The sequence below is a fragment of the Acanthochromis polyacanthus genome, chromosome 7 (genome assembly GCF_021347895.1).
Source record: "Acanthochromis polyacanthus isolate Apoly-LR-REF ecotype Palm Island chromosome 7, KAUST_Apoly_ChrSc, whole genome shotgun sequence".
Classification (NCBI taxonomy): domain Eukaryota; kingdom Metazoa; phylum Chordata; class Actinopteri; family Pomacentridae; genus Acanthochromis; species Acanthochromis polyacanthus.
The window spans coordinates 28,768,394-28,781,015 of record NC_067119.1 but is presented as its reverse complement, the minus strand read 5'-3'; the positions used below and the strand labels follow the sequence as shown (position 1 = coordinate 28,781,015).

The window sequence follows — 12,622 nt, the reverse complement described above, 5'->3', positions numbered from 1 at the left end:
CATTTTCATTTTAAAACTCCTTTTTACAATGAAAATTGTTGTAGCCACCAATGTAGCCTTGGGGTTTGAGTCGGATGATCAGGGACAAATCCCAGACAACCAAAAGACAGAATATAGTGTCACACAGCAATTGGAACAAACGGAGGAAATGTCTCAAACTTATCTAAGTAGCTCAACAACAGACATCTGGTTATGTACAAAGAACCCAAGATGAAAGTGGCAGTTGTTTAAATTTTATATGACAAATCAAAATGTTCATGTCCAGAAATTGACTGCAACAGCTGGTTCTAATGCAGCGATGCGCCACATACAGCATTCAAGGCTAATGTAGCCGTAGCTCATAACGTGAGCTGAGTGGCCCTCGTTACATTAGTAAGCTACGATTTTACCTAGGGATGTGTCGAGGCGAAGTCAAGGATCAGGATAGGGGCTGATCATAGCATTTTTCTAAGCTCAATCATCTGTTCACAAAGCCTCAAAAGAGGATCCATCCGATGGAGCAACGAGGTACTGGAATTAATGTACAATACAAATTCTAAAATGCATGTAGAGAATATACGATTTTGTTGCCCAGGATTGATTTTAATTAATTTACTGTGCTTAAAGTGAGCTTTATTTAGGAAAATGGTATCTGATAAGGATTCCATTTTGGCAGATACTAAGTATCAAATGACCTTGATTGCATCAGCAGCAAAAAAACAACTTGATAGCACATTTATAGCTATTACTGTTCAGTCTGTCAAAATCTAATTTGTTAGCACACTATGCAGCAAGACTTTTTCATGATAAAATAGCTTACTATGAAATGGATTTATTCTATTTTGACTTATTTTCATGTTAACTTTGATGTCAAGATTTGTGGAAATTTCAATAGTATTGGTAACAACAATCCAGTTTCTGGTATCGTGACATCCCTAGTGTTCACTGCCAAACACTAACGTCCATTCAGGCCTGTGTTATTTACACAGGCTGCATAAACAAAACAACCCATCTAAATCTGATACACTTGGCTGAATAATGAATTGTGGTTGAATTATGGACAGAGAAAGATTTTAGTGGGGAAAAACCCAAACATCACAAAACACAGACCAGATGCTGAGATGCTTATAGAGAAATAATTTGTTCCAAACTGAACTATCATGGATCTAGTATGCATGTCGAGACAGGAGTGTCCAGCACAAGCAAATCATAACCTGTAATTACACCCTTTCACTGTTGCATGTCACACGTATTTCAACTGTGAGATCATCAGCCCTGAGGTGTTTGCCCTTGGCTGCCGTCATTACCATAACACGCGTCAATGTCAATTAAAAAAAAATGCTGTAACACACATTCCAAGCAGAAAAGTTAGGCTAATCAGAGAGACAAATATAACAGTACCCACAGCTGTAATCTATACACAAACAAGACTAATGTTCTATAACATGCTGTCATCTGCGTTGCGTAACAGAGTCAAGTGAATCACTTACCACAGAGCCATTTCTAATCTCTGCTAATCCGCTGTCTGGCTCTCTTTTAGTATGCTTAAATATGGGTGACTGGTTTTAATAGGAACTCCATTTTATAGTCGGGAAAATGAAAACAGAACGCCTTATGGATGATAAATGACTAACTTTGAACAGCAACACTCAAAACAAGTTGCAAATAAATTAATATTGGAAGAGCTTTTCAAATAATGGTCTTCTGGAACACAGTGAGGTCTGCAAATAACTGTTTGTGGCACATAAACAGATTATTATTCGAACAATCAATTATCTTCTTAGTTTTATCAGCAAAGCAAAAAAAAAGGTGCTTTAAGCAGCTAAAAAGTCTCGTGTCTGCAAGGTGCAGTAACAGATCATTTCCAAACTCCCTGAGTGAATGAGAAATTCAAAACATTTGTTCCAAATTACAGGTTCACTAACATCATTTGGACATGCAATATAATTCCTTTATGAGACAATTAAAATAGTAACTGAAGTCAGTTCAGTAACTGGCATTTAATCAAGTATGTTCCACTAAAGTACATCACAGCAAGTCCAGGCCTCAAGAAGATGTAACACATACTCAATACAAGAGAAACGTCCAACAGTATCACGATATGAAAGCACAGACCAGTAGTGGTTGTTGAAATCACTGTTTAGACAGAAAGGTCGTGTAATCAGTGGCTTTAAAAATACAATATTGCATGACTGGTGATGATATTTTATTGGTGCAACTAATGCCAGCTTGAATGATGTACAGATATATATCTTTGTAGGAAAAAGAAGTCTGTGTTCGTGTACACAAAACAGCAACATCTGTGCTCAATGTGAACAAGATATATGGCAGTGAACACAGAAACGCAATGAGGAAAGTAAACTTGAACTATATTTAGCCTTTCATCTTATCACAACCATGTCTTCAGCACAAGACAAAAAAACAGACCCAACAGGTAGAAGCTCAGTACAGTGACTGCCATGCCAACTGACATGACAACAGGTATTAGTGCCGTCTCTACAGTACAAAATTACACTGTAACTAGAGCTTGACATCAGGGTATGCAAGTCATCCACACAGAAGCCAAAAGGAACAGCGGTAGTCTAAATACTGTTGCAGAAATTGTAAATGTTTACAGAACTCACAGATAACTGTAATATTGGAGTTCCTGGAAGAATTGAAAATATCTTTAAACATTTTAAAACAGCTTCTCTTTTGATAATCATACCCACAGAGAGCTAGATTTATTTCTTTAAGCAATGTGCTTGAAACTAGATCGGAAAAAAGTAATGACTGCAAAAAGACAGGAAAAGCAACCAATTTTCATTTTGTGGGAGTATGAACTGAAGAGGTGGCATGTGAAGCCAAGAATTAAAAGAAGACCTACTTGATTGGACATCTGAAACACCTGAGGAATGAGTGTCATATTGATTTTTTTGAGATCTGAATTGCTGACGCTTGTCAGGAGTGATACACATGTTGGTGATAAACTCTGTGTGAAGACAACTTCAAGGAGGAAAACCTTCAATCATTACACATGTTTAATTGTTTTAGTTTGTTGAGATCATGGGTCAGTCTCATTTCACCTAAGCAAGTGGTTATGGTTTTCAAAGTCTATTTTATGCAGTACACTGTAGCAACTGAGACCAAACAATAAATGTACAATAATAAAAGTCAAAACATTTGCCACTATGATTTGACTTCTAATCCATCTAAAATATGAGGTTTCACAAACGTGCAAACTAAATTATAGTGAATTCAAACTTATTAAATTTAATCACTTCAAGCAGCATAAGAAATTCCTGGAAGGATGGATAAATCCTGTCCTCCTTTTGAGCTCCACACAGTGACAGATGCAGAATCAGTCTGACCTCCAGACCCCATTAACCCCTAGGCCAGCAGCCCCACTATACCCAACCCCCTTCGTTTGACGACTGCATCTCCTCAACTGCATCTTAAATAAAAAAACACAAGGGCCTATTTAAGATGACTGCCAAACCTCGAGTCTGTAGGCTAATAGCTACTTGTAGGATCTGCATGAGTTCTACATGGGCCAATATAAGAGACATTTTCCTCAAATAACATGTCACAACCACAGTTTTTCCATTTGGTAATCCCAGAAAATAGTACAACTGCTTAGGTTCAACCCCTATGTAGCCACTGGAGCTGAGGTGGCCCTGTGTCCAGTTCAATAGCACTTTGATTGTGAGTAATTTGAGGCACAGCCACAGACCAGCTGTGCTTGATCGTAATATTCTACCACACTGAGTCACGCACAACATTCTCCACACACAAAACCTACCAGGTGCAGTTCACTGGCGAGCAAGAAATGCTAGACAGCTGCTGTTACTCATTCAGTGAGAGGGAAACTGGGTGGGAGGAGAGTATGCGCCTGGGAGGCAGTTTCACAGCGACTGCTTCATATTTCCCTCTTAGGCTTCTGCAAGTTAACTTAAGGGTTCATAAAGTGCACCACATACCAAAGTTGTGCCATTTCCCTATAATCACTGTTTCAATGTGCCATTATTGCAATAAATACACATTTCAATTGATATGTGAATTGCTGATTGTTTGAACAATTACCAAGACTGGATTTGAATAAATTAAAGAAGCTCAAATTTTACATTCAGATGTTGATATTTTTTTCTGTCTACAGAAATTACACAGCTGAGGAAGACGTTGATTTACAATTCAATTTCATACCCACCCTATCTATCAACATCCAATATTCAGGTTGTCATTTCATCCAAGGTTGCATCTAATAAAAAAACAGCACATTATTGCACTGCACACCAAGCAGGCAGGTTGAATTGTTCTGTATAATGTCAAATGTTGCTTAACATCTGTTCAGCATGCTGAACTACAACATACGTGTAAGTTAGTGCTACGCTGGGCATTGGCACACCAAGTTCAACTAAAAATCAAGTCTTAACCTAAATAAGAAAAACCATCAAATTCCAATAACATTAAGGAAGCTTTCTTTCATTAGAACCACTCTTCCCACAGAGCTCATGCCTCTAGGCTATGTATGGTTTTCAACAAGCTTGTCTGATTTACAGCTTTTGAAACTGCAAAACCTGAACCATTTCTAAAGTGCAAACATTACCATTTGGTTTATGGGGCTTGCTGTCACCACAATATGGTATAGTATGAACCATTAAAGATAGCTCATAAACTCAATTGAGGATGAAACATGTAATGTAATAGCTTCCAAGCTAGTTACTTGCACACGCTAGCCATTGGGAACAGGCCACATTCACCTAATAACAGGCAAGAATTGCGCAAACAGTTCCTCTGTGTTTCACATAATTGCAGAAAACTGTTTCCTAATGTGTTGTAGCAGAATGTTAGTGCCTGTCAGCAGAAAACAGCATCATGCCATTTAAAAGTGGCAGTAGCAGAACAATGGGTGTATATATGAGTATCTACAATGGTGCCATATACCACTGACACTAACGGAGCAGCAATGTAGCTCGAGGTTCTACAATAAATTTCTCTCACTCTTGTTTTTTTTTTTTTATATTTACTTGAAAATATTTCTATTTGATCATTGGGTTAATATTCTAAACCACAGAGCACCCTGCAAAAGAAAGATAGTTCCAGACCCACTTAAAAGTGACAACTTAAGACATTTATGCTCTTGAATGACAGGCTTTCAGAATTTTAATGGAAATCTTTAATTTATGATCATGTAATGTGCTTTGTCTTCCCACAAGAATCCACTGCGAGGATTCATCTTTCACAGACAATAAAAGGAGTGAGAACTTTCCCCTTTCCAGTTTCATAACTGTGTTGTGTTTCATAATACGAGCAGAAATTAAACTAGCAGTGAAACGGTCTCCCTGAGGCACCACGCAGAGCACGGGATTATCTCTGCCCCCATTACCCTTTTGGATAAGGGGGCGATATCGCCTCACTCTCCTTTAACTCTTTACAATCCAAACTGCTAAGCTGACACTATACTCTGCTGATGTGAGTTATGAGGAACCAAGTCAGCAATGTCATACCATTGGGGATTATTAGGAGACTTTGTGCTCTCTAGACTGCCACATCAGGCACTGTGACTGCATGTCATACTTGAATACTTCATGTTAAAGCAACAACGAAATACTTTCTATATCAGACTAGGCTTGTGCTAGCCGATCGCCACAGCGCCATTGGCGCATCGTTTTGCTTGATGGCGCAGTCATTCTGAACCGTGTGATCCACAGTGGCGCTCTATTTTTCTTGTAAAAAGCAACAAAAAAGGGTTCGACTTACTTTATCTTCGAAACGCCCGAGCGATAATATAAGAAAAACAAACTTTATCTCTCGGCAGGCGTCGGAAATGGTCGGAGCCACCCGAATCTTGATCACGCGCCCGGGTCATGAAACGCTCTCAGCCAATCACAGAAAAGCATGCCATTTTCACTGCGTGAAATCTCTGAACGGTGTGCCACAAGGCAAGTCATTGGCGATCAGGAAAAGCGAGAAAGAGGTTTTTGTTGAGTTTATGCTACATTCGTGAGATATGGTACATAGTGAGGTTGAAGAATTGGACATAGGAGGAAAAGAAGGTAAATTGGACATGAAATTAATATTTTTATGGGTCAAAAAGTTTTGATCATGAACATGTTTCAGGTACAGGTTTTTAAATGGCCAAATGCATATATACATGGAAATGTGTCTTCACCCCTGACTGCCTGTTTTTACGAAAAGAACATTAAATTTGGATCTGAAAGTTTAGCAAAATGATATACACTCACACTTTGTGATGATATTTATATTCAGGACTTAGACTTAAACATTTCACGTTGGGGGGGGGGGGGGGGGGGGTCAAAGATTGTTGGTTAAACACGGCTGGTTGGTCTGTCTCAAATTTAACTAGAAAAGCACTCAGAGAGCACAGTAATCTGTCAAGGCTGATCAGTCATATCATTTCTGATGGCTACAATCTTCAAAGAAAAATTGTGGATCCAGGCTATAAGCCGTATCACTGGCAAAATCTAATCAATTGGTCCTTGTGTCATTTCTGAACTTTCCTAAAAATTTCATCCAAATCCATTACTCTAATTTTTAGTCATGTTGCTAAAAGACACAGACAAACCAATGCTAATCGTCACACAACTCGCCGAGCTTCCATCTCCTTGGCAGACTGACAATCTGCTTTTGCTTAACAAGCATAGTGACTGTAACTCAGCAGGGTCACAGATTGGCTGCGGGAAAACCGGTCAAAGAGCAGTTTCTGTAAGTTTATGTTGTAGTTGTTCAACAGCTGCTTTCTTAAATGCTCATATTGTCCCTGTTCTTTCCTTAAGGAAGTTAGAAACTGAAATCAGTTACATTTTCTGCAGTATCTGAAGCCTAAAACTTTCTTCTTTCCTCCCTCCTCTGTGTCTTTATCAGGCAAGCATCATCATAAGGGCAATAAACAAATACCACACAAAGCTTCATGAGCTAATGCTAACACTAGCTTGTAGATGTTATGACAACACCAATTACCAGAAGTGCTGCTACTTTTCCCATAACGTGCATCTCACAAATGTCTGCACACAGTATGTGTACATGTGTTCTGAATGTGTGATTATGACAGGTTCTCTTTGAAATATTTAAAATCTTGGGGTTAAGAAGAAAATAATTACATTTGTGTACATCAGTCTGAGGGAGAAGAAGTCACTGATATTACTGACCAACCAAAAGCAAATTTGTAACTGATTTACAATAAGAAGTCTTAAAAAGGATGGCAAGTGAAGGCTCCAACTGTGAAGCAGCAACAGAAAGTTACTAAGGTTTCTTTCAATATATTCTTTCATGGTGTGTCACAGTATCTGAAACAAAGCCCGCCTCTGCTGACATCATAAAATGTGATACATTTTTGAAATAAGACTCTAACCTTCAGGATGAAAAAGATCATGCTCCATTTTAAACAGCAAATTATCTTTAATGAGTCTGGCAATTGTTTACAGGTCATCAACTACAAAATGGATCACGAGATAAGATGTGTCAGGATCACGGCTTACCACCACGGTCAAACGATTTCCTGGGGGAAATCCTGAGTTACGCAATCAAACAGAATAGTTCACCAAAGTCTCTAAGCATAACATTTAATGCAAGCTATGCAGTCTGTTATAGATTAATGTTGACAAGTTTGGAAATATGTCATCACATGACACAAGCTCATTCTTCACTGTAGCAAAAGACATTTAGGAAATGTCACAATCTGGGCACACAAAACTGAAACTATCAACATAACACTCGTGGTAAAAGACAAAATGTGTTTGTTTTTGTGTTTCAAGGAGCAGACATAGTAAGAATAAACCTCACTGCAGTACCAATAAACTATACTGTTTGATTGCTAAATAGTGTAAAGCCACTACAAGTGTCAGAAATAACAGCATGAAAAGACTGATAGTATGGCCTCCTAAAATTCCTCTAGAAAATACATCCATTTTAAATACCACAACAAAAAGGACCCTGCTCAAACAGAACATCAACATTAGTAAACATTTAAAAAAAAATCATATCTGTAAGTCATTGCCGAATGAATCTAACCAAGGTGTGGAAACCAAAGCTATCCATAACCAACACTGAGCTGTTTCTCAATAGCAGATCCAACCACAGAACAAAAGGTGGTGGTTTAAGCAGTAATAAGCACGATGTTTCCATGAAACTGTGGCTGTCTGTACAATGCTAGATTTCATTTGGACAAAACGCAACAATAATGGACTTTGTGACAATTTAAATCGAGCAATGTTCATGTTCAGAGGCACCGATAATGGAGGAGGATATGATCGGAAACTTTTAAGTGTTGGGGAAAGGTACGACAATATACCGTAGATACATATATAGGTATACAAAGGAGACACCATCATTAAAAAACTAACAATATTGGCAGAAATTCATAAAGTAATCCGGCGAAAATGTAATTAATAAAATGTTAGAAATAAAGACAAGTTCAAAGTCACAGTCCAGCTCCAGCAAGTACACTGTCTCAATAGCGGTGTATCAGTCTGAGGCAGAGAAACGTTAAATCACCAACGTTCCCATTTATTTGTGTAGCTTGACATCAATCTGGTTAGACAACTACAGTGAGCAAATCATTGTCATCATCCATCTGACAACAGACCAGGGCGTAACGTTACCTACCGACACAGCGCACAAAGTCAACTTCATCCAAAACCAATGTTTACAAACGCAAACCGGGCGCTTTTGTGCATAGCCAAGTTAGCAGGCTAAATGACTTAGCCATACACCAAAATGTACTAACAGACAGAAAAAAAGTTGACATCGTTTATTAACGGTAAATATTGTTAGAAATGAGTGTGAAATTCCGTCTTCAGGGAGGCAACCACTATTCAGCTCAATAAAACAGGCGTTAGCCACTTGGCAGTTCTGACAGCTAGCTTAGAGAGCTCGTCGGTTAGCTTGTAGGCTAGTTAGCTTAGCCTAGACATGTAGCACGTGTTCCTGATTTATAAAATAATTAACTAGCTGACGATGGCCACTGAACTACGAGCGCTGTGTTGAGTCGAGTAACCAGCTAGTCGACCAGATCTCTAACATTTAATTTCCCAATGGTTGTTCGAACCGTGTAACTGTAGCGTAACGTATAGACTGGAAAGGTCAATACTGCTATGTGTGTTTCTCCTCCAAAGAATAGCCGGACCCCGTCATCCAACAACAGAGCAGACCCCCCCAAAACCAACGGACAGCCAGCGATGGAAGCTAACTAACCTTAGCGGCGGGGCAACGGCGGTGTTATCGTACAGTAGCCAATGTCCCAGTCCTCATCAATCGTCCCAGTTTCGCTTAAATATCTTCTCGCTTCGAGTGACTGTCTCGCCCCCGGATTAATCCACATGAAAGAAGAGTTTTCGTTTTCATTTGTTCCGCTAGCGGTTTTCAGCTATGTCGTGCCTGTTCCTGCACAGCACAGTGGTCTGGTACTACTCCCTGAGCCGCTGCTGCTGCTGCCGCTGCTTAGACCATAGCGGCTCTCCATAGGTCCACAAGCTCTCTCGCCCCTCCTCTTTACTCAAGGACTGCACATTTCACATGCCCACAACAAATTCAGTGTAAATAGTGACGAGTTGTTAAAGTCAGTGATTTTCACAACGAACCAAAACAGAAATCTGCTTCTCGGGCTGTGCTCTTGATACTCTCTGCACATTAGTTACCAAATCTGATGTGTATTCACGCAGACGACCTCTGTATATTTCTGTTAATATACCGTAAACATGATCATATTTATCTATGAAATACATTTCTCTAATACACACTAATTCCCCAAGTGTATTTGTGCTATATATTTGATCATAAAATGTATGGTTACATTTTATTGTATTATAATTTAAATTGTATTCAAATTTATTACTTTAGTCAAATTTATGTCTTTTTTTACACAATGCTTTATTTACACTGTACTTTTTTACACAGCACTTTTTATACTTCACTTTTTACATATAGTATTTTTATTTTAGAGATTCTCAGATTTAAATTTCTATATTTATTCCTTTACTGTCTTGTTGTTGAGTAACATAACTCCATTCACCATGTCACATTTGTTGTGTGTGTGAGCTCACTTCACATTAAAGGCTTTCTGATTCTGATATATCCGTCAGAATGTTAGAATACTGTAAATCATTTTCTGTCCATTCAGCTTAGAAACATACTGTAAATTCTCGTTCTGCCTTATAAATGTAAGTTACCTAGCCTAGCCACGCTAGACAACCCGCGGCAACGAATTTAATTCTCTGCCAGGGTGGGTCTAGTTACCCTCCATAAGGCTCCAGGCTGGATTCTCCTAAAACTGTCCGGACCAATCACCATAAGTGTAGAGTCAGAAGGCGGGCGTAACGAAGTGACGACAGAGGCGTGACGATTCTGACAGAAACAACCCGCGCACAATAAACAGTTATCTTTCGACTGGGCTTTGGCCACAGCCCTTAAAGATTTGAAGCTAAAATTCAACTTGAAAAATAAACAAAGGACGGCACTGAAGTGTTTCATTGAGAAGAAAGACGTATTTGGACTTATGCCGACGGGATATGGCAAATCCTTAATAGACCAGTTGGCTCCGCGGCTCCGCTGGTTGGGAAGCTAATGGGACTTAGCCACAATCCGCCGGTGCTCTCGGAACTACGTCAGCCTATTCGTTGCGTTGATTGGTTGTATACCTACTCAATTGCTGCAGAGGGATTTGATAGACAACCTTTTAGCCTGCCTCCCTCCCTGTCGAGCTTCCCTAGACCCTTGTGCCATCAGAAACATGGGTGTAGCATGGCTAGGCTATAAGTTACCTGCTCTTTAGCCACACTTTAGCTGGTTCCGCCTAGGAATGCGGCGGAGTTATGTGACGATTGGCACACATTTATTCTTCTCTCTGTCTGTCTGTTAGCAACATTACTCAAAAACGGACACACAGATTTGGATGAAATTTGCAGGGAATGTCAGAAATGACCCAGGGACCACCTGATTAGATTTTGGCAGTGATGCAGCTTATAGTCTGGATTCATGGATTTGTTAAAGATTTCCGTATCATTGCGAGATAGCAGCACGGCGTTCCTGTAAGTATGACAACAGGTGAACACTACGTCAGCTGCTTGCTGACGTTCATATGATTGTGATCCTGCTACAAATCAATCTTATCAGGACTTATCCATTGGCAATGATACAAGGAACAATTGATAAAATTGTGGGAGTGTTTCCGAGTCCCATCATTTCACGTCGCCCACTACATATTTTGGTCATGTGACTCAGTATCGGTACATAATGTACACATGCATAACACATGCCGGTGCTCACCGCTAGGCAATTTTTTTATAAAAGATTTCATCAATTGGAAATGATGCAACGACTGAGCAGCCTGCACTCTCTAAGTGATTTTTCTTGTTGGTTAAAAGACATCATATGAGTTATGATTTCGCAAAAGGGGTCGAGTTAAATCAACCTGGCTTGAAAAAAACAAGTTAAATAAGATATTAGATTAAATCAGCTAGTCACATACACAATGGTTTCAAGCAGACTTGCATTGCTTTTACATTTTCTGAGTTTATAGTCTCAGCAGTTAAAGCCATTCATGACAAGGGTCAGTACAATCTATGAGGCTGCTCCCATTCCACTGCGATAAATGACAAGTCTTCAGACGTCGGGAATGAATTCAGTGTTCATTTTTTTTCATGTTTGTTTTGATTATCATACAAAGAAACATCCATCCATCTATCCATTCTCTATACACCGCTTTATCCTCACTAGGGCCACGGGGTCTGCTGGTGTCTATCCCAGCTGACTCGGGTGAAGGCAGGGGACACCCTGGACAGGTCGCCAGTCTGTCGCAGACTACATATACAGACAAACAATCACACTCACATTCACACCTATGGACAATTTAGAGTAACCAATTAACCTCAGCATATTTTGGACTATGGGAGGAAGCCGGAGTGCCCGGAGAAAACCCACACATGCACAGGGAGAACATGCAAACTCCATGCAGAAAGATCCCAGGCCCAGGCCAGGATTTGAACTGGGGATCTTCTTGCTGCAAGGCAAAATTGCTAACCACTAGGCCACTGTGCAGCCCTTTACAAAGAAACAATCATAACTAATTTAACATGTATTAAAGACATACAGCAAGTCAAACCACAAAAAGTAAGAGTCACTGGTGAGTTCAAACCCTCTAAGAATGCATCCTTAGAAGTTTGTTTATGTGCTAGTTTTGTTTCCTATAAACTTAATTTAATGAGCTGAGTGAACTCTCAGCCATTCATTCTTTCAAATCATCATTACAAGTCAAAATCCTCGAAGATGCAAGAACTTTTGTTTTGTTTTTAGGATTTTTTTACAGAGGTCTCAGAATAACATTTGAAGTTTAACTAAAAATGAGCAAAACTCCTATATTTACATTTAATAAACTAATAAAGATGAGTTGATCTGAATAAACTCCCTTTTGATGTTTGACAGTGTAGCAACGCAGGCTACAAATATTCCACAAAGCAGACAGACAGATCAATGGATACACACATTAAACTTTAATTGTATTGTAAGCTCGTATCATCTCTCTCACACTACAAGGACAACCCTCTCCCTCCCTCCAGTCTGAACTCAGAGGTTCCAAAAAAGTTTCAACTCAAACATCGACACTCCAGGAAGTCTACATCTGTGCTGCTTGATTCCCATGGAGAAGTAC

At 39.4% G+C, this 12,622-nt stretch overlaps 1 protein-coding gene across 1 annotated transcript in view; it reads right to left on the bottom strand.

The window, feature by feature from the left end:
* The window catches only part of ncor2 (nuclear receptor corepressor 2), a 108,121-nt gene extending 98,682 nt beyond the window's left edge, over positions 1-9,439 (bottom strand). Inside the window, exon 1 of the mRNA XM_051950467.1 lies at positions 9,172-9,439. The gene's annotated coding sequence lies outside the window, so the exon portion shown is untranslated. The remainder of the gene's footprint in view (positions 1-9,171) is intronic.
* Between the last annotated feature and the right edge of the window lie 3,183 nt (positions 9,440-12,622).